The 26,007-nt window shown below is 46.9% G+C and overlaps 6 non-coding genes across 6 annotated transcripts; 3 read left to right on the forward strand and 3 right to left on the reverse strand.

The window, feature by feature from the left end:
- Positions 1–6,729: 6,729 nt before the first annotated feature.
- Positions 6,730–6,801, reverse strand: TRNAD-GUC (transfer RNA aspartic acid (anticodon GUC)). Its single transcript has one exon. It is a non-coding gene; the product is annotated as a tRNA-Asp (tRNA).
- A 2,560-nt stretch (positions 6,802–9,361) lies between these two features.
- On the forward strand, positions 9,362–9,433 carry TRNAE-UUC (transfer RNA glutamic acid (anticodon UUC)). The gene has a single exon. It is a non-coding gene; the product is annotated as a tRNA-Glu (tRNA).
- Positions 9,434–10,208: 775 nt separating this feature from the next.
- Positions 10,209–10,280, forward strand: TRNAQ-CUG (transfer RNA glutamine (anticodon CUG)). Its single transcript has one exon. It is a non-coding gene; the product is annotated as a tRNA-Gln (tRNA).
- Positions 10,281–19,766: 9,486 nt separating this feature from the next.
- Positions 19,767–19,838, reverse strand: TRNAQ-CUG (transfer RNA glutamine (anticodon CUG)). The gene has a single exon. It is a non-coding gene; the product is annotated as a tRNA-Gln (tRNA).
- A 1,458-nt stretch (positions 19,839–21,296) lies between these two features.
- On the forward strand, positions 21,297–21,368 carry TRNAP-UGG (transfer RNA proline (anticodon UGG)). Its single transcript has one exon. It is a non-coding gene; the product is annotated as a tRNA-Pro (tRNA).
- A 116-nt stretch (positions 21,369–21,484) lies between these two features.
- Positions 21,485–21,556, reverse strand: TRNAP-AGG (transfer RNA proline (anticodon AGG)). The gene has a single exon. It is a non-coding gene; the product is annotated as a tRNA-Pro (tRNA).
- Between the last annotated feature and the right edge of the window lie 4,451 nt (positions 21,557–26,007).

The following is a 26,007-nucleotide window of genomic DNA, read 5'->3' on the forward strand; positions in this document are numbered from 1 at the left end:
CCTATAAGAAGTGGATTACCCAAAATGGGCGACAATAAGACTAACAGATGAGTACCAGGAAAAGTTAAAGTCCTTTCAACTAAAGGTTGAATTAGTAAATATGGAGAGAAAAAACTTGGAATGGTACGAGGAAAAGATAGCCCAAGTAGTTCAGTGCCTTAGGATAGAATTAAAAAAGGATAAAAGAAAAGGTACAATAAACCGGGCCAGTCGATTGAAATGGTTTTCAATGGATTGCCAAATTAAGAAAAGAGAGGTAAGGACAGAAGTTAGAAGACAAAGGAAAGAGTTCAACCAAGAGAGGCAAAGTTATCTCATTAAATTGAAATCGGAGCTCAAAAAGATGGTCGCCGTCGCAAAAAGGGAATATAAGGAGAAATGCTGGGGTGATTTCCTAGAATCAATCGAGGCGAAGAATCTGAGACAATTGTCGAAATTGATAAAATCAGCTTCGGCCCGCCTAGCTGGAGAAATGAAATGCGCCGGAAGCGAGATAGCCTGGGATAAATATTTAAGGGAGCTGTTTGGAGCCGGAATACCCCCAGGAGACACAGAACACCACGTGTTACAGGAAATCTCAGAAGAACTTGAAGTAGATTTTACTGAAGAGCGAGTAGAAGATACGATTAAGAAGCTGAATCTAACCCGGGCAGCAGGCCGGATAATCTCCCAGCAATAATCTTAAAGTTACAAACAAAGTGGTGGGCAAGTTTCCTATCTCAGCTGTTTCAAGAAATTTTAACAGAAGGTAAAATGCCATTAGATTGGAAGGGCGCAGTAATTAGGCCAATCCAAAAAAAAGCAGTGTGGGCGAACCCCAAAATTACAGATTGATAAACCTTTTGGACATAGGGGAAAAGGTATTTTCAAAACTTGCCCAAAATAGATTAAATGCCTGGGTGGACGAGTGCTCAATCGTACCCATCAAACAGGGAGGATTTAGAGAAGGGCACTCCACAATAGACCACTGTTTTTCATTATGGGCAATGACAAGGAGGAACAGAACAGAAAGCTCTGCTGCTGCTTTGTTGACTTCCGTGCCACCTTCGATTCAGTGGATCGGGTCTGCCTCTGGGAAACGCTAGTTAATAAAAATATCCCAAAAGACCTGCTGACTATAATAAAAGAAGTACACCGAGGCAATTGGGCTCAAGTAATTAGGGATACTGAGGGGTCCTTAACGCCAAAAATACCCATTGGAAACGGCCTGAGACAGGGCTGCGTATTGGCCCCCCAGTTATTTTCTATACTTCTATCAGATCTACCAGATTGTCTAGCAGTGGAGGGTAGCACCAGTCCAAGAATGAATGGTAAAAAGGTCCTGTGTCTTTTATACAAGGATGACCTTGTAATAGTGGACCACACAGAAATAGGCCTACAAAGGAAGCTGAAATCTTTTAGGGATTATTGTGTAAAGAAATTTTTAACGGTAAACTTAGACAAGACAAAAATTCTTTGCTTTGGAAAAAAAGCGTCTAAATTTAATTGGTTTTTAGGTGATCTTAAATTATAATCCGTTGATGAATACCGCTACCTAGGGGTGTGGTTTGACAAAACATTAAAATGGCATACACACCTAGCAGCCCAAAAAGCGAAGGCACAAACTTGAATCGCTGGTTTAAAAATGTTTAATCGTGACTATGGGGATATGTCCCATCGACCACTATTAAAGGCTTTCAGTGCAATGATACCACCGCAAGTACTCTATGGAGCAGAAATTCTTTATTTGAGTGGTAAAGGAGTCTGGGACTTGGAGGAAGGAAAATGCCTGAAAAACCTTTTATCCCTACCCCCATCAGCAATGGTCCAAGCAATAAGATCAGAATTAAGATCAACGGCTTGAGGGGTACAATCACAAGCAGCATTGATCAGATTTTGGAAACGCCTGGAAAACGAAAAAGGACAAAAAATCGTACAATGGTGCCGGAAAGAGATACAACAAATTAACCTAAATTGGGCAAAAATATGTAGGAAGAAAATGGTACAGGCCTGTGAGAATATAACAGTGGATATATGCCGAGATTCGCTAAAGATAGAGTGTACAAAAAAAGATCTAAAGTCAAGAAAAAATCAGTAGAGTTCATGATGAACACATGGGCAAAGGAAAACTGGTTCCCTTATTTGGACATCCTACCAAACCAGTGGTTCAGACAAGAGATCCTAAGGTTGCGCATTGGGATCAACCCATGGCTAATAAATAAAGGAATTAAAACTAAAATGCTGGATCCAAAAGGGTGTTGCAAATGTAGGCTGGGAACAAAAGGGGATTTGTGCATATTCTTTTTGACTGTATAAACATTTTAGAACTACGTAAACTCTGGCTGGGCCCAATATTTGTAAAATATGTAATGAGAACTTGTGCGCAAGCGATCGATCCCATCACAGAAATGTCTTGTATTGAAATAGCAATTGCTTTAGGGAAGTTCTTAAAGGAAGTACAGAGATTCATAATAAGTTAGAATTAATATTTTATAATTTTATAATGAATGAATTTATATCTTGTCTAGGAGAATTGGTTGGTTTTATCAACCCGATGGGGTAAGGATTTTACTAAGAAAGTGATATTTTATGAGCATCTATTTTAAATGATACGTAGCTAGGGTGAGAACATTCTATAAATTGTGGTAGAAGAAGATTTTAACTTGTAACTAGCTTGCGAGATTGCTGTGTAATATTTTAAAACATCATTAATTGCTATTTATTTGTTTAAAGATCATGATCTAAATAAACATACTTTTTGACTTAACTTGACAACTTCTAAAATAACATCCACTTCCTTCTTCAGGACACTTTGACAGCTCAAAAATAATCTAGGATTTAAACAACATTATTTTAGATATATGTTCATTCAACACATAATCTTTAATCCATATACAGTGTTTACTACCCATTCTGGTGTTCATTTCGACCTATAGTTAATTCTACCTTTTATCTAAAAAAACGTTCTTATATGAGGACCTCCATTGAATCTCAACCTTGACAATGACGATAAACCCTTCCTTTAGACATTTAAATAGTGAAGTAGAAATCCTCACTTTTAAGGAGAAATTATCTAAATTAAAGTGAGAGTGAATACCTGATATTTTCGAAGTTTCTCTTTTAACCATTTAGAAGACTTCTAAAAACAACCGGATGTCTGTATAGCATCTGTTCCTTCTATTACATAGTACCTTGATGAAGGAAATTATACAGACTACTTCACTATTTAAATGTCTAAAGGAAGGGTTTATCGTCATTGTCAAGGTTGAGATTCAATGGAGGTCCTCATATAAGAACGTTTTTTTAGATAACAGGTAGAATTAACTATAGGTCGAAATGAACACCAGAATGGGTAGTAAACACTGTATATGGATTAAAGATTATGTGTTGAATGAACATATATCTAAAATAATGTTGTTTAAATCCTAGATTATTTTTGAGCTGTCAAAGTGTCCTGAAGAAGGTGTAAACATTACAAACAAACACCCAAACGCAGCGTCGACCTTTGTCCTTTGAATTTTTTAATGTAGATTTGTTTCACTTCTGTGAATATTTTTATTGCATTTTATTTTAGATTGTAACCCTGACAGGGAGGTATTTTAATATATTGTGTTTATACTTTTTACTTTTCTGGTGGATTTGTTTACCTGTTAGATTTGATTATTATATATTTTTTGGATATACAAAAATGGAAAGTGCTTGATATTTACATTACCACTACATTATGATGTGATAACTCTAGGACCTTCTAGAAATTGGATTTCACGTTTCACCATAGGCCAAGCAGGTGTTTTGAAACTGGAGGCAGCGTGAAGTTTGAGGCTTTCTTAATGAAACAAATAACCGAGCGTCAAGAGGGCCTAAGGGACTCTTCGAAGTGTCAAACACGGATTGCCAATGGCACTGAATTTGATTTTGTATTTGTGGTTCTTGCTAAGGAAAAGCAGACTTCATTGGAGCATACATTTGTGGTACAATTGCCAGCTTTCAGGAATGTGAAAGTGGAAACACTGAGAATAATGTTAAGAGTGTTTTTTTGCTGTTAAAACGCACACCGACCTTCGCATTAGTCGTGTGAATGTGTTTATTTAACAGTTTGACAGATAATATGACCGGAAAGAGATTTTTGTTATTTCCGATTATGTCGTTCACAACAGCTGCTGAAAACAAGCGCGGCCCGTCATGGGACGTGCACGGCTCTTTACAGGAGCGGACAGAAGATGTGCACGCGGGGACTGCCTTTACTGGCGGTGAAAAAAAAGTCCCAAGTGTATCACGCCGCCAATAAAACATCCAATTCCCACTTTCTGTCTTGTTTGTCTCACCGATTGCACGCTGGAATCGTATCTATTCCAAAAGTCCTCTGCTTGGCAGAGCGGCGCATGCGCTGCTTTCGTCAGGCCGAGACCTAAAAATTGGCTTTTACAAGGAACACTAGAAGCATCCAGAGCTGCTGCTGGTTCTTTTTAAGAGGGCTAATACACGTCACATCTGGTTTTAAAATGTCCTCTGACCCAAATCCTTTCATTGCTGCACGCTTCTTGTGCAAGAGGACAAAAGAGCTTCTCAGGGATCCCTGCAGGAGTCCAGTGGTTCTTCTTAAGGATCCCTTCAGGAGGTCAGCAGTTTTTCTCAGGGATCCCTTCATGAGGTCAGCGTTTTTCTCAGAGATCCCTTCAGGAGGTCAGCGGTTCTTCTTAGGGATCCCTTCAGGAGGTCTGTGGTTCTTCTCAGGGATCCCTGCAGGAGTTCAGTTGGTCTTCTCAGGGATCCCTGCAGGAGTTCAGCAGTTCTTCTCAGGGATCCCTTCAGGAGGCCATCAGAGCTTCTCAGGGATCCCTGCAGGAGTCCAGTGGTTCTTCTTAAGGATCCCTTCATGAGGTCAGCGGTTCTTCTTAGGGATCCCTTCAGGAAGTCAGTGGTTCTTTTCAGGGATCCCTGCAGGAGTTCAGTGGTTCTTCTCAGGGATCCCTGCAGGAGTTCAGCAGTTCTTTTCAGGGATCCCTTCAGGAGGCCATCAGAGCTTCTCATGGACCCCTTTAGGAGTTCAGCGCTTTTCCCAGGGCACAACAGGAGGTCAGCGCCTCTTATCAGGGATTCTTTCAGGAGGTCAGCGGTTCTTCTCAGTGATCCCTTAAGAAAATCAACGGTTCTTCTCAGGGATCCCGTAAGAAGGTCAGACGCTCTTCTCAGGGATCTCTGCCGGAGGGCAGCTCCTGCTCTCAGGGATCCCTTCAGTGGGACGGCAGATCTTCTCAGGGATCCCTTCAGAAGGTCGGCTGCTTATCTCAGGGATCCTTTCAGAAGGTCAGCAGATCTTTTCAGGGATCCCTTCAGGAGGTCAGCAGTTCTTCTCAGGGATCCTTTCAGGAGGACAGCTGCTTTCTCAGGGATCTATTCAGGAGGTCAGCTGCTCATCTCAGGGATCCCTTCAGGAGGCCAGCTGCTCATCTCAGGTATCCCTTAAGGGGTTTAGCGGTTCTTCTCAGGGACCCGTTCAGGAGGACAGCTGCTCCACTCAGGGTCCCTGCCGGAGGACAGCTGCTGCTCTCAGAGATCCCTTCAGGAGGTCAGCTGATCATCTTAGGGATCCCTGCAGATGGTCAGTAGTTTTTCTTAATCAATCAATCAGAGTACTTGTACTTACCCGTGAGGGTCTCAAGGCCCCGAGGGGAGGGGGGGGGGGGGGGGGGCGCAGCTACTGCTCGAAGAGCCAGGTCTTGAGGAGTCTTCTGAAGGCAAGTAGGTCTTGGGTCTGCCGTAGGTGGGCAGGGAGGGTGGTCCAGGTCTTGGCGGCGAGGTAGGAGAAGGATCTGCTGCTGGAGGTCATTCGTTGGATGCGGGGGGCCAGCTCACGTCCAAGGCACTTGCTATAAGACACATAATCAGAGACTGACTGTGTTTCTGGTGTTGGGTTTGTAAATAAACCAAAGTGCACATTAGGGCAACACTCAGGCCACTGTTTACTAACAAGGGCGGGGGGGGGGAATATCGGTAGATACAAAAATCACACTACACCGAGGCCGGCCATGAAGAAAGGAATTTACTGCACCTTAAAAAGACTGAAATCTCCTGAGAGATTCCACCCTCCTATTACACCTCAAACTGGAGAGGAAAAATATCAATAACAATTAACGATTGAAAAAAATAGAAAAAAATATGTATATTATGGACTACAAGTCCCAGAATGCAGTTTAAACACCTGACTAGATTTGGTCGTCATGTCTGGACCTGGGAAATATACAGTCTCTGATGAGGATGGTGGGGAGTGCATTCCAGCTCAGTGATATTTTTGCTTTTAGAATGTGGCTGTAAGTTCTAAACCATTACACTTAAAGATGTTTTTTAAGTTTCACTTTCATATAAAACAATTCCTCATTCAGAGCCCGATCCATCATTTCATGCAGGTAGCGTGAAAAAGCCACTAGCTTAAAAGCATTTTGTCATGTAGAACTTTGTTTTTTATGTAAATAATAACCCTTCGGGCACGTTTCCTTTTTAATAGAATACCCAGAAGCTTAAAATGAAAAGGCAGAAATCCTTTCCAAAAAGTGTCTGACTTAAAAATTGTTCGTGATTGATTTTAAAAGTTATGTGATTACATTAAGGAATAGTCTAACGAGATAAGGTGATTAATGAAGTGTTCGTACTCTATAGTATCAGTGTCACATTATAGATATTTAAAATAAATGTTCACTCGCCATACTTTAAAAATGGAGATTGAATATTAAAAATAAAAAAAATTACATCCTCCCCGTCGGGGAATTGAACCCCGGTCTCCCGCGTGACAGGCGGGGATACTGACCACTATACTAACGAGGAACCGATGCGCTGCATTCTGCTGAGCAGCTCCTTGTCGAAGCTCTAACCGCCCTGTCCTACCTGTGACTGATCTTTATTATTTATCAACTCCTTGACACCAACACAGGGGGCCAGGGGCTCAACAAACACACACACTCTCTCCCACCATACACACACAAGCACACTCCTCCCTCACACCTCACAGCAACCCCCTCGCCTCCAGGCAGACGCTCTCAGCAGCATCCCCTGATGCCAGAGTCACCACAACCCGCTCACAGGGCTGCTTCAGACGGGGCCCGGACTGGCTCTTCAGCCCAGGGGCCCCTGGCTCTGTCTGATGAGGGGGCATTGCAGCGGGGGCTGCACACAGGGAGGGGGGCGGGAGACACCACCCCCCCTCGCCCCCGCCGGAGGAGAGAGCTGGGCTGCAAAGGTGAAGAGGGGAGGCAGGAAAAGCCCCGGCGTGTGAGGGTCCGAGAAAGAGGCGCTTTGCATTGGGAAGCAGAGGGAAAAAAGTGAAGAGTTTGCAAAAATCCTTCGAGCCGGATTTGAACCAGCGACCTAAGGATGACGGTCACTCCACTACAGTCCTCCGCTTTACCAAATGAGCTATTGAAGACTAGGCTGAGTGTCGTTCACAAGGCGCTATATGGCATGAGAAGTGGGCAGAGAGGCTATCTTTCTGTTTCTAATTATATTCATAAAGTTGCAAACCCGACAGATATTTAACTTACTGAGAAAATGGGTGGGTAGTAACTGAATTTGATTATATATTTCCATTTAATATTTTTGGATTAAAAAGTTATTGATGGGGTATATTATCTAGTTATATATATGTATAGCGCCCAAACACCATAGGTTTCTTGGTATTGGACCAGAATTATATTATATTACATTATATTATATTGTTTTTGTCTTTTTAATTTATTTAGGGTGTTTCGTGTATACTGTTGGATGCATTATTGCTGTTGATCCTGGCTAACCTTTGTTATGGTGCTTTAAGAGGTTGTTTTTTTTAGGGTCAGATGTTCTTTGTAACATTAGTTACCTAAATGTGCCTTTGGGGTTTGAGCACTTTCTTTATAAATATGGTATTCACATATTCTGGAGTTCATTGTTATCTTATTAAAGAGTATAATGCCAAGCTTCATCAGGTGTTACATTTTATGTTTCTGGCCTGTGATGTTGGTAAAGGTGATTCAGTCACTGGGGGTCGCCAACGTCAGCGAGTCCCTGTCTGTGAAACACCCTCAGACCCCAGGGGGCCCCAGGGGTTGGTTTAACTTAAAGTTCAGGGGCTGGTCCTTGTAATAGGATCTGTTTAAACACCTGAAGGAGACCAGAGGGGTGTCCCCTCTGACCCATCAGAGCTCGTATATGCTGTGGGTGTAACAAAGATGATAATAGGAGGAGACTGGGTTGAAATGCTGAGCCATTGTCAGGCCTTTGCCCCTCGGCAGCATCGTCTCCACGTCAGTCCCACCTCCTCCATAAAAGAGGCCTGACAGGAATCCTGTCTGAGGGGTCAGAGGGCAATCAGAGGTTACTGGGCCATAGTTGTATCAAGGAGGGATGTTTACTTCCGGTGCCCCGGGGGCCTCCGTACTCTGGGCCCCCTTTTCACACCTGACTCAGAATAACAAGAGAGAGAGCAGCCGAAAGCTTACTGGGAGACCCACAGGTATGAAAGGAACAAATGGGGCAAATGAACTGCACCCTGACCCTATCAGTGCACACTTTTTACATCCGAAGTAAATTTAGATTTATATTTTGATGTATAACTTGTTTACATTTGTACTTCTGAATGTTTCATTTGCCTGCCATCTGCCAAGTCGTATCCTAGCTATTTTTCCATTCGATTCTTTTAAATTGGTATGATGTAAAAAAGGAACAACACAGCAGAGAATGTCAACAAATGTGTATTTATTGCTTTTACCCTCAGATGTTTACTTTTGTAAACACACACACACCACAGAGGCTCCTCCCCCACTCTCTCAGAATGTTGTGCCGGATTATTCTGGGTTTGACCCCTGACAAGGCTACTCATGTCCCATTTATTTATGTATTTTATGTGTTTTTATATGGCGCGGACTTTACCCGGTCGGTGCTGTTAGTAGGGGAAGATGGGGTGTAACTGGCGCCCCTGGGGGGGGCAGCCTGGGTCCTGTGGAAGGTGCAGGGGAGGGTGGATCAAGGAAGCAGCTGGTCGGTAACTAGAGAGGGGTCTGTGGGGCCCTCAGCCTGATGAGGAGACACATGAGTTAAAGGGGGGCCTAGGGAGAGGGGCGTGGCTTTGTCTGGTCCCAGGGGGGGCAGTAAGAGGCAGTGCGGGGGCTGCTGCTGTCCACTGGTCCTGGGCTCTGAGTCTGAAGTTGTTCCAGGGTTGTAAATAATAAGACAGAGCAGGTTGTTGCACAAAGCATGACCCCTCATTCCCTCTGATTTGTCAGGGGGGGGGGGGTCTGTGACCCCAATGATGGTCAGACCCTGAGGGTGGCGGTGTGACCTAAAGTGTACAGAGAAGCGTCTGACTGGACAGACACCGCTCACATATACTAAGCTGTGCAAGTGCACGGCAGCCTCCCATATGGTCTAGCGGTTAGGATTCCTGGTTTTCACCCAGGCGGCCCGGGTTCGACTCCCGGTATGGGAAGTATAATTTTTTCTCCACAGGGACAAATTACATTTTGTCCTATTTCCTATAATCCTAAATGCCCCTAAATATCTATAAAGCTCACTTCCTTCTCTTATCAGTGTAAAGCCCTTTGGGGTTTACCCCGACCCCTCCCTCCTGTCGCCCCAGCCCTTGCTGCACAGCTGCAGTAGCATTAATCACATGGAGGAATAAACCACAGAAGAATACTATGAAGGGTTAATCGTTGTTTGTCTTTTATTGAACAATACAAAGTACACATTATTATTTAAATAATAACCAAAGCACCCGTTTCCTGTGCTCTCGTTTATTCCCTGCTCCGCCCGTGCTGTGGTCGAGGCGCTTCAGTTTCGGACATTATTAACTCGCTGTGTTGTCTTTCAGTGACTCGTGTGTGTTTTGTGACATTAATAACCAGCTGTGCTCTGCTTTGTTTGGCATCAATCTCGTGCTGTGCTGGTTTCTAGCAGATTAAGATTCATCAAGTTTCTGTTTCTCTCCTCTGTGGGTTCAGCTCCTGTCTCCGCTTTACACAAACACTGAAAGCAACTTAAAGCACTGTCTGAAAAGGACAGTTCGAAGCTGCAAAGGTTTCATTTTCATGTTTCCGCTTAAACCAAAGTTTTGCGTGTCCTGTTTTAAGGATTTAAGTTTGAAATAGACTTCTTTAGTAACACGCTTACCATACACTGCGACCAATAGAAAACCTGCCAGTGACCCGCACCGCATCTCGTGTCCTTGGGTGATTTCACAAGGATGGGAACAGTGCTCAGGCGGTTCCATGGTGTAATGGTTAGCACTCTGGACTCTGAATCCAACGATCCGAGTTCAAATCTCGGTGGGACCTGGGATGCTTTTATTATTTGCCTCACATTACTCTAGGTCCTGAGCACGGAAGCCATTTGTTTATGTGACATGAGCTGACCTCTTTCTGTTTTCATTCTACTGGTCTCTGCTGCCTCCGGAAATCTATACATTATGGGACATGGGCTTTTACGCCGCCGTTGCGTCACTTTTGTGACGCAGCGGCTGCGCAAATGATGCGCCATGGTGCGGGGTATTTACAATGTGACGCATCTCCCAGATGCGTCACGTTGTAAAGCCCTGCGCCAGAAGAGGCGTACCATCGCAGGGGGAGGCGTTCCGACGCAGGAACGCCTCCCAAAAGTGGCTGAGTGAAATCTATAAGATTTCACTCAGTGGCTTTTGGGCCCATGCTGCGTCAAAACCCTGCGCCTGCTTGAAGCAGGCGTAAGGATTGACGCAGAATTGGAACAATAGGCCTCCCTGATCATTGCTGGAGCTGCGTCGCGCTTGTGAAGCAACTCCAGCAATGCGCCGCTTTTACCGCACAGATGCGTGAAGCATCTGTGCCGTTTTTGCCCCATGGTGCGCCGCATTATAAATGCGGCGCATCATGGGTGGCGGAGCTGCGGCGCACAATTACTGGCACATCCCTGCTACTTTGTAGGGATGCGCCAGTAATTGTAAATCTGCCCCTTTGTTTTTAGGCGGTGCTGGGCGGCACGTGATGCTACACACTAGTGTTTTATCATTCCGGTGCCTGGGTGGACACCTTTCTCCTGTAGCTGCACAACAGTCACACGCGCAGTGTGGACCGGACTCCAGCGCCCTTCACACCGGATAACTCACAAGGAGACACACAGACGGGACAGCAGGGTGTAAATGAAAGGCTTTAATAAAGTGTTAACGGATACAAATCAAAAATGTTATTTGTTTTATTTCTGTACTCTGTTGGTAATTACCCAACATATGAAGGGTGATGACATAACTTCACCTTCACTGCTTGCCCACCAAAAAGTGAAATTCAGTGGCAATTTATCACCAAGGTGGCAAAGAGAGGCATTAGCCGTCTTGGCTTAACGCCTCTCTTCGCCACTTCGGAAACGTTAGGCTGCACCATATGTGTGCTGCTTCTTGCAGCACACATGTATGTTACAAATTGGCATTTTTAAAAAGAGGTTCGTTTATGTACAGGAAGGGACACCTTCCTGTACATAAAGAAACCTTGGCATTTTGCTTTTTCCATGTGTCCTGCATAAGGCAGCACACTTGGAAAAAGCAAAAATGAGGAGAAATTAAGCATTTCTTCTTGTTTCGCCATTTTCCTGGTCTTAAGTTTGGCACTAATATATGACAGAAGGGACCCCCTGATACTACTAGATAGTTCCTAGGTCAGGGCACACATATTATAAAAATAGTTTATACCTAGGCAACTAAACGGTCCTGAGAGGATAACCGGTACTGGAGAACATTGATTTGTTGTAGTCAAATAGTAAATCACCTGCAGTAGTGCACATAGAATTATTGACAATAAGTAAGTGTATTATTCATGATTGATTTATTAAAAAGTATATAAACAATATTTAATTAAGTCCTTGACACAATTAAAAAACATATAATTACTTTCTCCTGATTATTACAAATAGCATTATTACAAATAACAATATTGTAAATCACAACAATTTCAATTTATACACATAATATTTTTAAAAAATTGAATAAAAAAGACCAAACAAGTGGAGTTATTAATTTGTCTCTACGCGCGTTTCGGCGTATTCACGCCTTCTTCTGGAGAACCACTTGGTGTATTCCCGGTTAGAAGTGCTTACGGATAAAGCTGGATCAAAATCCTATCTTTGTTTAGGGGTGTTAAGGAATAGTGTCGTGTCCTTAAGTAATGGCAATCCAAATCTATAATTGCTTTCTTTGTGTAACTTGGATCATCTTTCTTGATGTATTGCTCTGCTGAATTATATGGTTTATAAACAGATTGAGCGTGGTTTATGTCGAAATCTACCAAAGATGATGATGCTTCTCTTGTTGAGCGTGATCAAAAAAAATCGCAATTGAATTTGGTTGAGGATGCACCTTAGATTTCGGAAGTTCGGTGTTCTCAAATGTAGGTAGGTAGGGGTATTGATGACCTCCTATTCCTTGATAAGATATCCGTTCGCGTGTGATTGCGTGTCCTCAAATGGGGTTCTGCTGCGGCAGAACCCCATTTGAGGACACGCAATCACACGCGAACGGATATCTTATCAAGGAATAGGAGGTCATCAATACCCCTATCATCTTTGGTAGATTTCGACATAAACCACGCTCAATCTTATTATAAACCATATAATTCAGCAGAGCAATACATCAAGAAAGATGATCCAAGTTACACAAAGAAAGCAATTATAGATTTGGATTGCCATTACTTAAGGACACGACACTATTCCTTAACACCCCTAAACAAAGATAGGATTTTGATCCAGCTTTATCCGTAAGCACTTCTAACCGGGAATACACCAAGTGGTTCTCCAGAAGAAGGCGTGAATACGCCGAAACGCGCGTAGAGACAAATTAATAACTCCACTTGTTTGGTCTTTTTTATTCAATTTTTTAAAAATATTATGTGTATAAATTGAAATTGTTGTGATTTACAATATTGTTATTTGTAATAATGCTATTTGTAATAATCAGGAGAAAGTAATTATATGTTTTTTAATTGTGTCAAGGACTTAATTAAATATTGTTTATATACTTTTTAATAAATCAATCATGAATAATACACTTACTTATTGTCAATAATTCTATGTGCACTACTGCAGGTGATTTACTATTTGACTACAACAAATCAATGTTCTCCAGTACCTGTTATCCTCTCAGGACCGTTTAGTTGCCTAGGTATAAACTATTTTTATAACTTAAGTTCGGCACTGCCACCTCTTATCGCCTCTCTTGATAATAGGTGGCAGCGTCGAAGTGAATGGGTGTTGCGGAGGAACGCCCACCATAACACCCACTGCACACCCCCTTTCATGATAAGTTTATTGTGAACTGGGCCCTATTACCAAGGCAGCGTTGAGCCAATTAACGTGGCTTCAAGCCAAAAAAGAGTAAGATGCTGCTAGAGCAGTACAGTATTTGGGTGCACATATTTGCTCCCAGTTCCAGTTTTGAAACACCAAGGGCCTCATTTACAAGACCCTTGCACCTTCGCTGCAATTTTTTTTTTATGCAGCAACGGCGCAATCAGTGCACCACACTGCTCCATATCTAAACACTGATGCATTGGGTCCAGTGCGTCAGTTTGTAGAGCCCTCCGTCACATTATACCTGCTCCAGGTATAATGTATGCAATGTAGGCGCTCCTACGGAAAAAGCCACATAGAAGTGGTACAGTGAAATTTACATTTCACTACGTCACCCTACGACTTCACTGTGCCAACATCACTAAACATGTTCAGGGACTCGCAACGCATTGCTGGAGTTGGGTCAGTTTTGTGCCAATAGATGTGTCCGAATGTGTGACGCATTTGTTAATCCATGCGCCATGGAGCCCTGTGTATTAAATACCGTGCATCTATGGTGTCACAAGGGCACTTGATGCAGGCGCCATGGAAACTGATGGATCAATGCCGATGCGTCAGTTTCTTGTAAATTAGGCTTTGAGAGTGGGTTTCCAGCGCGTGTGTGGAAGCTTCCAAGGACTGAAGTCCATGACTGATCCCACAGCCTCCCCAGGACACCCATTAGGAAGGCTTCAGTTTGGAAGCATTTTCTGTTTTTAGCACAGGTAAGTCAGATAGGGGTGGTCACTGCTTTTTCAGTGTAGTGGCACAGTGAGCACAGGACCCACATCTGGGCATACCCATGCCACGTAGAGGGCAAGGTTTGGGCATGGGTAGAGGGCATCTTCTCCCAGCAGTCAGCAGTGTGACTCTGACCTATCAGGTTAATAGGATGAAGATGCCTTAACTGTGCAATCCTTGGTGTCTAGAATGGATGCTGATTGGAAGTATTATAAATGGTCAGTTGTGTAGGAAGCAATTCACAGCAGCATGATTCTAAGAACTCTATGGCCCTGATTACAAATCCAGGTGTGCAGGGTCACAAAATGACTTGGCCGGGAGCACAAGTTCCACATTGCATATCTATCCCTACTCCACGCACCTACTGTTTAGGCTTGGAATTGGGAGTGACATGGCCAGGCCTTCACATCATGTGTAGTGTGATTCTGGGCTCAGTTCCACACAGACATTGCTGCTTTAACCTCAAGGAATATCATATCTGGGAAGGAACAGAAGTGGAGACACAAGGGGGCGGTCTGCACCGGATCAACTATGAGTCAGTCCTGGGGTTTCTGCCCACGAGGACACCGCTCCACGCAAGGTGTGATCCAGGCCTTTATTTTTTCAGATCTAGGAATAGATATAGATGGAGAGAATGTGATTTGCCAAGGATCAAACAATGCAATCAAACATGTCGAGACAAACGGATCCCTCGACCACTCGCAGTCCGGCTTCCGAGCCAACCACAGCACCGAGACCGCCCTCATCGCAGCCACCGACGACATCCAAACCCTGCTCGACAACGGGGAAACAGCGGCCCTCATCCTCCTGGACCTCTCCGCAGCGTTCAATACTGTCTGCCACTGCACCCTAGTACAACGCCTCAGCAACGTCGGAATCCAAGAGAAGGCACTGGAGTGGATCATCTCGTTCCTCGCCGGAAGAACCCCAAGAGTCCGCCTCCCCCGTTCAGGTCCGAGGCCACCGAAGTCATCTGCGGCGGCGTACCACAAGGATCATCACTCAGCCCCACCCTCTTCAACGTGTACATGAGCCCCCTCGCAGCCATCGCATGCCAACACAACCTCAACATCATCTCCTACGCCGACGACATCCAGCTGATCCTCTCCCTCACCAACGACCCCGCCACCGCCAGAACCAACCTACACGAAGGGATGAAAGAAGTAGCCGAGTGGATGAAGACCAGCCGCTTGAAACTGAACTCAGACAAGACGGATATCCTCATCCTTGGATCATCACCGTCCACCTGGGACGACTCCTGGTGGCCCCCGGCCCTAGGCATCGCACCCAAACCAACGGACCATGCTCGGAACCTGGGCTTCATCCTGGACTCCTCCCTATCGATGACCAGACAAGTCAACGCCGTCTCGTCATCGTGTTTCAACATCCTACGCATGCTCCGAAAGATCTTCCGATGGATCCCCACCGAAACCAGGAAGACGGTCACCCAGGCACTTGTCACCAGCCGACTGGATTACGGAAACACCCTCTACACCGGAACCACAGCCAAACTGCAGAAAAGACTGCAACACATCCAGAACGCCTCCGCAAGACTCATCCTGGACATCCCCCGCCACAGCCACATCTCCGGACACCTGAAAGACCTCCACTGGCTCCCCGTCAGCAAAAGAATCACGTTCCGCCTCCTCACCCACGCACACAAATCCCTCCATGACCTAGGCCCCAGGTACCTCAACAACTGCATGACCTTCTACACTCCCACCCGCCAACTACGATCGACCTGCCACGCCCTCACCGCCGTTCCACGCATTCGAAGAGCCACCATGGGAGGAAGATCCTTCTCCTACCTGGCAGCCAAGACTTGGAATTCCCTCCCATCCACCTCCGTCTTACCCAAGACCACCTCTCCTTCAGGAAGCAGCTCAAGACCTAGCTGTTCGAGCAGTAGCGGACCCCCCTCCCAAAGCGCCTTGAGACCCTCCGGGTGAGTAGCGCGCTATACAAATTTCTTGATTGATTGATTGATTGATTGAACATGTCAGTCTCGGTGGATTAGAAACAGAATCAACGGGATGAAGCAATCACTGCTCATGCGCACACATTTCCATGTACACATGAAGTCATACAGTGTCCTCTGTAGAACTGCAGCCTATAAATGAATCAATCAATCAAGTAGTTTTTGTAAAGTGCTGCTTATTACCTCTGGGGGTATCCAGGCGCTGTGTTGCGGGTTTCAGTTGAACAGCCAGGTCTTGAGTTCTCTCCTGGAGTGGCTGAGCCAAGGTGCGGTGCATAGGTGGAGAGGGTCCTCCAGTGCGACAGTGAGGGATGTGAGGAGTCTGTGCGAAGGCGAGGTGTAGAGAGCATAGGATCCTGGTGGGTTGGTGGAAGGTCAGGTGGTGGTTCATGTAGTGTGGTCCAATGTTGTGGAGGGCCTTGTATCCGTGGGTCAGGAGCTTGAATTTACATCTCTTGTGGATGGGGAGCCAGTGGAGGTCTCTGAGGTGTTAGGTGATGTATGTTCTTCTAGTTAGGTTCAAGATCAGTCTGGTTGCTGTGTTTTGTATCGTCTGGAGTCTTTGCACCGGTTTGGAGTTTGGGCCTGCATAAAGAGTTCTGCCGTAGTCAAGTTAGCTGGTGATGAGGGCCTGTGTCACTGTTTTTCTGGTGCTGGTGGGGAGCCATCTGAAGAATTTTCAGAGCATGCGGATGGTTTTGAAGTAGGCTGATGTGATAGAGTTGAACTGGTGTATCATAGTGAACTTGCTGTCCAGTATGATGTCGAGGTTGCGAGAGTGGTCTTTTGGTATGTTCACTAGATATATCAACATGTACCAAGGGTACAAAGCAGGAAGAAAGTATACTAAACATACATGCATTACAAACTACAGCACACACTGTGAGAAGTTGGCCTGGTATATGCTGTCCACTAGTAATAGTGGGCACCTTGTAACAGTACAAACAACCCTTATTGATGATTAAGTTAAAGACAACCAGTGGTAGCTATGGAGAGCAGCCTTCAGGCTAAGTCTCAAAGGAATGCAAAGCAGCTTGTTTTACCAGTCCATAACCTCCTGAATGACCCAATGAAAGGAGAACCACACAAGATAAATATATATATATAAGTGTGGCAGGGTATGCTCAGACGTGAGTCCCTTGCTCACTTTGCTACTGGATTCAAGCAAGCCGGGCTGAAGATGGCTGGAATGCCAGAAACCGGTCCTCAGAAGCTTTTTTCCAGTCCAGGGAAGACATGGCTTGGCAGTTCGGCTGGACTGTTCCCATGAGGCACAGGATCAGACTGATTTGCATATAGCCATGTCTAAACTGGGGTGGCAGAGTGGGCTAAAGAACGGTGATGGATTAAACCCAGATCTTTTGACTGGGTGTGAGTGTTTGATTGATTCAGATGATCCGTCCATCAACACCCCCTTTTGTACCGCTTTTGGCCGCCATAAGTGTGGCAGGGTATGCTCAGACGTGAGTCCCTTGCTCACTTTGCTACTGGAATCAAGCAAGCTAGGCTGAAGACGGCTGGAATGCCAGAAACCGGTCCTCAGAAGCTTTTTTCCGGTCCAGAGAAGACATGGCTTGGCATTTCGGGCTGGACTGTTCCCATGAGGCACAGGGTCAGACTGATTTGCATATAGCCATGTCTGAACTGGGGTGGCAGAGTGGGCTAAAAAACGGTGATGGATTAAACCCAGATCTTTTGACTGGGTGTGAGTGTTTGATTGATTCAGATGCTCCGTCCATCAACACCCCCTTTTGTACCGCTTTTGGCCGCCATAAGTGTGGCAGGGTATGCTCAGACGTGAGTCCCTTGCTCACTTTGCTACTGGATTCAAGCAAGCTGGGCTGAAGATGGCTGGAATGGCAGAAACCGGTCCTCGGAAGCTTTTTTCCGGTCCAGGGAAGACATGGCTTGGCAGTTCGGCTGGACTGTTCCCATGAGGTACAGGATCAGACTGATTTGCATATAGCCATGTCTGAACTGGGGTGGCAGAGTGGGCTAAAGAACGGTGATGGATTAAACCCAGATCTGTCGACTGGGTGTGAGTGTTTGATTGATTCAGATGATCCGTCCATCAACACCCCCTTTTGTACCGCTTTTGGCCGCCATAAGTGTGGCAGGGTATGCTCAGACGTGAGTCCCTTGCTCACTTTGCTACTGGAATCAAGCAAGCCAGGCTGAAGACGGCTGGAATGCCAGAAACCGGTCCTCAGAAGCTTTTTTCCGGTCCAGGGAAGACATGGCTTGGCAGTTCGGGCTGGACTGTTCCCATGAGGCACAGGGTCAGACTGATTTGCATATAGCCATATCTGAACTGGGGTGGCAGAGTGGGCTAAAGAACGGTGATGGATTAAACCCAGATCTTTTGACTGGGTGTGAGTGTTTGATTGATTCAGATGCTCCGTCCATCAACACCCCCTTTTGTACCGCTTTTGGCCTCCATAAGTGTGGCAGGGTATGCTCAGACGTGAGTCCTTTGCTCACTTTGCTACTGGATTCAAGCAAGCCGGGCTGAAGACGGCTGGAATGCCAGAAACCGGTCCTCAGAAGCTTTTTTCCAGTCCAGGGAAGACATGGCTTGGCAGTTCGGGCTGGACTGTTCCCATGAGGCACAGGGTCAGACTGATTTGCATATAGCCATGTCTGAACTGGGGTGGCAGAGTGGGCTAAAGAACGGTGATGGATTAAACCCAGGTCTTTTGACTGGGTGTGAGTGTTTGATTGATTCAGATGCTCCGTCCATCAACACCCCCTTTTGTACCGCTTTTGGCCTCCATAAGTGTGGCAGGGTATGCTCAGACGTGAGTCCTTTGCTCACTTTGCTACTGGATTCAAGCAAGCCGGGCTGAAGACGGATGGAATGCCAGAAACCGGTCCTCGGAAGCTTTTTTCCGGTCCAGGGAAGACATGGCTTGGCAGTTCGGGCTGGACTGTTCCCATGAGGCACAGGGTTAGACTGATTTGCATATAGCCATGTCTGAACTGGGGTGGCAGAGTGGGCTGAAGAACGGTGATGGATTAAACCCAGGTCTTTTGACTGGGTGTGAGTGTTTGATTGATTCAGATGCTCCGTCCATCAACACCCCCTTTTTTTTACCGTAACACCAGTAAAAGGCAGGTGTTAAATCCTTGCTGCTAACGCGCCTTATTGCATGTTTTTGGATTGTATCGCAGATCAGGCTCGTTTTTGAGAATATCGCGTAGTGGTGTTTTCGTGTGTTTTTGCACGGGAATGCCTACTCTGCATATCATTAGCTTTAGTTGTCACTTTCATCCGTGGCGATGTTTTTTGCAGAAGCTATCGCTGGAAAACTGGCTACATCGGCAGTTTGCGCCAACTTCAGAATGGGGCGATAATTCTTTCTCCACTTTTGCTGCGCTAAAGTGCTGATAACTCAGCGATAAATCCTTGAGAATATGCCCCTGTGAATTCACTTCCCAAATTCTCTCTGACGTAAACATACAGATGTTGTTTCAAGATAATCTCCTCATTTTCCACAATAATATTCCTTGTATGTTATTTGAATGTAAATTATCCGTTTCGTCCGATGTATGAAGTGACCGACCCCTGCATGTTGGCGCTAGAGAGGGACAGATTTAAATAGATCTGCCTGAAGTGTTATCTGTTCAGAAACATTGGCAGCAGGAGGGTGAGTAGGAGGGTGTAGAGAGAGACGGTCATTGCCACAAACGTTAATTCACTGTACCATTAAGAAGTAATATATTACTGAAAGTTTGTAAAGTGACTAAAAGAAATAGGTCCCACCGAGATTTGAACTCGGATCGCTGGATTCAGAGTCCAGAGTGCTAACCATTACACCATGGAACCGTCCATGTAAGAGCTATAACTTCTGAATGAGATGACAGAAGGGAGGCTGTCCACATGTTTTTGCTCATTACTATTCTTTTCCACGTGTTACTTTCGCATTCAAAACTAAGCTCGAAGTATAATTAAAAAGAGACATTTTGCAAGGGAATCTCCAAACAACCAGAGTTCCGGCCTGCGTTCTTTTTAAGAGGGGTCAAAGACGTCACATCCGGTTTTAAAACGCCCTCCTACCCAAATCCTTTCCTTTGCTGCTGCACACTTCTAGCGCTTAGAAGCCTTATGAAGGTTCTTGTGAGGAGAATGAAGCAGCGTCCTTTCATTGGGACGCCTTCGTATTGCATTTTTGAGTGGGGTAAAGAACGGGCTGCCACAAAATTAACCCTGAATTGTGAGGTTCCCCTTGTCGAGGCCGCTGTTCTTTGATACTTAGAACCCTGCAGCGAGGGGGGTGAGAGCGGAGGGGGGGGGGGGGGGGCATTCCTCTAAGTGAGAGACAGAAGTAGAGCTGCCTGAGGACGTCTTCTAAGAGCTGTGGTGGAAGGAGGATGAATAAATGTCTGGAGACTTTAACTCCTTCACACACCCGGAGTCGAACCCCTGGACCCTTTGGGCGTGTGCACAGCTCCGTGGGCATGCAGAGACCTCTCGCCTGCTAGTGCTCTCTTCAGCCTTCAGTGAGCTACCCATTCCAGCACTAGGAGGAGAAAGAAAGACGAGAAATGAGGGGTCAAACTTCACTATAATCTGGAGCCCGATCATTCCTTTCCCTCCGTCTGGCCTCTGCCCGTCATTCTTCACAACATAGAGGGTCTCAGGCTCTTGCTGAAGGTGACAGAGGACACTTCACTGTGAAAACAGACAGCTCTGCACACCATGCAGACAACATCACTGCAGCGGTGCACTGTCATTTTCACGGCAGTGGTCTGCAGCGTAACCCATGCAGCAGCACTGCACGTTCGCACTCACTGCAGAACTCTACGCGGTGACAGAGTGCCGCTCTACACACAGTGACTGTCACAGCAGCTCTGCACACTCACCCTCACTGCAGAACTGTACTGTGGTGACACGGTGCAGCTCTGCAAACACTGACCCTCCCTGTGGAAATGTACGGGGCGACAGAGTGCAGCTCTGCACACAGTGACGGTCACTGTTGTATGTCCTGATACTGCCTAAGTCCCGAGCGGTGTCAAAATCCATGTGTTAATTGTGCTTGGGAGATTTGTAAACCAACCGGAAGTGAAAATAAATAGCAAAATATCCAGTGCATCCGACCAAAACCCGACGTGGAACCGTGGGCCTGAGGGGACTGGCAGGTAGCTCAGAAGGGCTGAGCCAGGGCTGCAGCGGTAGCGCTTAAACCCTAATCCTCACGACCCAGAAGTGAACTGCAGCCCGCCCACAACCCCCACTGCTGCACTGACACGACTACAAGCCAGCTGTGAGCCACGAAAATTAGCTGGCTCGTTGGTCTAGGGGTATGATTCTCGCTTTGGGTGCGAGAGGTCCCGGGTTCAAATCCCGGACGAGCCCACTTTTTTTCCCCATTTTTTAATTTTTTTTTTATTTTCCACTTTTAATTTTGTTATTACGCGGTGAATAAATTGCTTGGTGTAGAAATATTCTGTAAATGTTTTCAAAATAAAATGGGGCTCGTCCGGGATTTGAACCCGGGACCTCTCGCACCCTAAGCGAGAATCATACCCCTAGACCAACGAGCCAGCTGCATGACCACTTTACTGAGTTATGTATTTCAAACAGCTCCAAAAGTGTGGCGCTGTCTTTTAGTGTGAAGTTTTCTTGACTTTCCCACGCCTTGGAAGTCACACTAAAAACCCTGCTTTAAAAAGAGAGGCGCTCCCTTCAGAATATGTCGGCTTCTTATATTCAACATTGGGAAGTGGAAGGACACAGTCATCACATGATTCTACACATTATTAACTCTACAGATTATTCTAGGAGATGGTCTCTTACTGGGTCCCTAGGGTGAACTGTAGCCCAACCCACAACCTCACTGATTCACTTATTTGTGCAAAGGTGCACGAGAGTGTCTCGGTGCTGGGGTGTCCGTTTATTGGTGGAAGTGTGAAATCGTGCAAGGAGACCAGTGTGTGTCTGCACTCGTCACAAGCCAACAGCCAGAAAACTAGAGGTGCAGGTACCCCTCAGTTGTCTCCCTAGTGGTACCCAGCACAAGGGACCCCAGTGACCCCGGGCCCTAATCTTTCTTCCTAGTGGTACCCAGCTTCAGGGACCCGTGCTGTGCAAGTGACCGGCTGATGGTGAAAGTATTCCAGTACATGGCGCCAAGATGACTCCCCCCTGTATGGACAGGGCCCCTGGAATGAGGAGGCAGTGGAGGGAAAATTAAGCTGAGTGTTGTCTAAATAGTGTGAGAATGAAAGGCACATTATGCGGGATGGAAATTAACATATTGTGGGATTTTAGGAGCTCAAAGACAACGGATCCATCTTAGCCCCCTGCATTATTATCTGGTTATTCTAACGTACACACTAATGACACATGATCCCATTGGCATAAAATGCTCTGATTTCCCTAGAAAGAAAAACTAGGGGCCTCATTTATGAGGCTGTGCGTCACTTTTACGCCGCCGGTGCGTCACTTTTTGTGACGCACCAGTGGCTAAAAAATGCGCCTTGTTGCACCATATTTACAAAGTGACGCATCTAGGTAGATGCGTCACTTTGTAAACCCCTGCACCACAATAAACCTGCGCCAGGTGCAATGTATGCAAGGTTGGCGTTTTGACGCAAGAAAGGGTCATGGAAGTGACGCAGTGAAATCTATAAGATTTCACTGCGCCATTTCTTGGCCGCTAATGCATCAAAATCTTACGCCTGCTTCATGGCAGGCGTAAGACTGACGCAGGCACTAACGACATGGGACTTTCCCATGTGAAAGTACACATTGCTGGAGTTGCGTCACTTTTGTTACACACTCCAGCAATGCGTCACTTTTGCACCTACAGATACGTCAAAAATACTGACGTATCTGTAACTCCTTGCGACACGATGCGCCATATTATAAATATGACGCATCAATCATGTCGCAAGGAGTGCACACTGAGAAGTGACGCATCACTGCTTTCACGCAGCGATGCGTCATTTCTCATAAATGAGGCCCTATATATTTACCGGATCGTATTCAAAATATTGATGAGCAACCATGAATAATTTTGTCTTTCGGGGAAACCCCAGACTACTAATTTATTTACACTTCTTTCTCTCTCCCTTACAGTGAAATAGGTTGACTAAAGGATGACCGTGTCACTCTCAGACAACAAGTCTGCGTGTTCACATTCTTGCAATAGAATGTGTCCCTCTCCTTTCTTACACATCCCAGGGATGTTCTAAAACTTGTCTTCGGGTTTGGGCTGACGTTGTGCTGGAGACAGCCCTTCCGGGTTCAAGACAATGGGCCGTAAGTAAAATGCGTGAGGGTTGATGTTCCTCTAAAGGCTGAGGGGCATATTTATCCAGAGTTGCGTTGCATTTGCACCCGCACCGTGGTGCATGCACACCGCAGACCATAAAATTAGATTGATCAAGTCTCCCAAGGCCCCTTTGTGAGGCTTGATCAGGGCACGAGTCGGGGTACCACGCGGGTGGACGGCATCCCCCCACTTATTTTCGAGGGTTTTTCAGGGTGGACGCCGTCCACCCTGCTCAATCAAAACCGCGTCCACCATTGCTAAGTAAACAATGCGGGACAAATGCCACTCTGCGTTCGGATCTCAGTCGCACGTAAAATAACGCTTCATTAACTGTCTAAGTTTTAAGCAAACCTCTCCCCCTCCCCCTCCCCCCCCCCCCCCCAATGCAGTGATGAAGTTCAGAAGAGGGTAGGCGACGCTGGCTCCTGGTGAATGTTTCAACACCTCACGGCTCTTTACCACCCACCGTGCTGCATGAATAGCTCGAAGCAGTGCATCTGGGAACGCCTTAAAACAATTAACTTCTATTCAAGGCCTGCTGTAAGAAGAGAGGGTATTGTGAATGGGCAAAAGATTCAATGCTGTCGAAGTCTGTCGAAGTGGGAACAGGAGAAGCCGGTTCCAGGCTGGGTGTCAGTTCACTATCCTGTTCACTATCCTGTGATTCCAGGCAAATAAGTGAGACTGGCCTTGTGGCTTCAGGACTCTAGGATTACTTGTGCTCAACGCGCATGGGTTGAGCTAGTGTAGGGGACATGTAAGAAGGAAATCTGGTTATCACTGAGCGCGTGCATGTCTGCAGGGGACTGGCATCATGGCAGGGTTCTTCAAACTGTGGGCACCATCCCAGGGGGGGCCGCGCTCCACGCCGATCTTCCCTTAGTGCAGCGCGATGTAGAGACTCTCTGTGAGGGTGGGCGATTTCCGTCAGAGTGGGCTGCAGGGGCCTAAGAGCTGAACAAAGCTCATTAGCATGCGAATGGTCTCTTAAAGAGGTGTGAAGTGCTCGGGTGAGGCTGCCTGGTGTGTGTGTGCCCAGAAGCTGTGTCAGCCCGGGCACACACAGGCATGGTGAGATGAAGAGGGAGAGGGAGGGAGGAAGGAGACAGAGACAGATAGACAGAGGGAGAGCGAGGGAGGGAGACAGGCAGACAGAGGGGGAGCGAGGGAGGAAGACAGAGGCTGACAGAGCGAGAGCGAGGGAGGCAGCGCGAGGGAGAGCGAGGGAGACTGAGGCAGACAGGGAGAGCGAGGGAGAGTGAGGGAGGGAGACATGCAGACAGAGGGAGAGCGAGGGAGGTAGACAGGCAGACAGAGGGAGAGCGAGGGAGGGAAACAGGCAGACAGAGGGAGAGCGAGGGAGGCAGAGCGAGGGAGACAGAGTGAGAGAGAGCTAGGGAGACAGAGGGAGAGCGAGGGAGACAGAGGGAGAGCGAGGGAGACAGAGGGAGAGCGAGGGAGACAGAGGGAGAGCGAGGGAGGGAGACAGGCAGACAGAGGGAGAGCGAGGGAGGCAGAGTGAGGAAGAGCGAGGGAGACAGAGTGAGAGAGAGCGATGGAGACAGAGGGAGAGCGAGGGAGACAGAGGGAGAGCGAGGGAGACAGAGGGAGAGCGAGGGAGGCATAGCGAGGGAAACATAAGGAGAGCGAGGGAGACAGAGGCAGCTCGAGGGAGACAGGCAGACAGAGGGAGAGCGAGGGAGGGAGACAGAGGCAGACAGAGGGAGAGCGAGGGAGACAGAGGCAGACAGGGAGAGCGAGGGAGAGTGAGGGAGGGAGACATGCAGACAGAGGGAGAGCGAGGGAGGGAGACAGGCAGACAGAGGGAGAGCGAGGGAGGCATAGCGAGGGAGACATAAGGAGAGCGAGGGAGACAGAGGCAGCTAGAGGGAGAGCGAGGGATGTTGGGTGGAGCCGGCCACCAGACGTCCGTTATGTTGCCATGTGGGTGAATAGATGTATGGGTGGAGTGGTGGATGTATGGGTGGAGTGATGGGTGGAATGGTGGATGTGTGGGTGACATGGTGGATGGATGGGTGGGGGGGTGGATGGATGAGTGAGGGGATGGATGGATAGGTGAAGAGGTGGATGGATGGTGGGAGAGAGGATGGATGCATGAGTGGAGGGATGGATGGGAGTGGATGGATGTGTGTATGGTTGGAAGGGTAGATGGATGGGTGGAGGGATGGATGGATCAGTGAAATGGTGGATGGATCGATGGGGGGATGTTGGACGAGTTGGTGGGTGGATGGATGAGAGAGGTGATGGATGGATGTATTGATGTATTGATGGGTGAAGGGGTGAAAGGATGAATGGATGAGTGAAGGGGTGGATGTGGGGATGGATGGGTGATTGAGGAGGGTGGATGGACGGTGGATGGATGGAGGAGTGAAGGGGTGGGTGAGAGGTCAATGGATGGATTCATGAGTGGATGGGTGAAGGGTGGATGGAGGGATGAGTGGCTGGGTGAGGGGGGAATGGAGAGAGAGGGGGAGGATGGATGGATGAGTGAGGACATGGATGAATGATTGGCAGAGTGGATGGGCAGGTGTGTGCATAGATGGGTGAGGAGAGGAGCATGGAGATGGATGGGTCAGAGAGTGCATGCATGAGTGGGGGAGGGTGGACAGCGGGAGGTATGAATGAGTGGGTGGATGGATGAGTGGGGGGTTGAGTGGGTGGACGGATGAGTGACTGGGTGGATGGATGAGTGGGTGG

The sequence above is a fragment of the Lissotriton vulgaris genome, chromosome 1_1 (genome assembly GCF_964263255.1).
Source record: "Lissotriton vulgaris chromosome 1_1, aLisVul1.2, whole genome shotgun sequence".
NCBI classification, from domain to species: Eukaryota; Metazoa; Chordata; class Amphibia; order Caudata; family Salamandridae; genus Lissotriton; species Lissotriton vulgaris.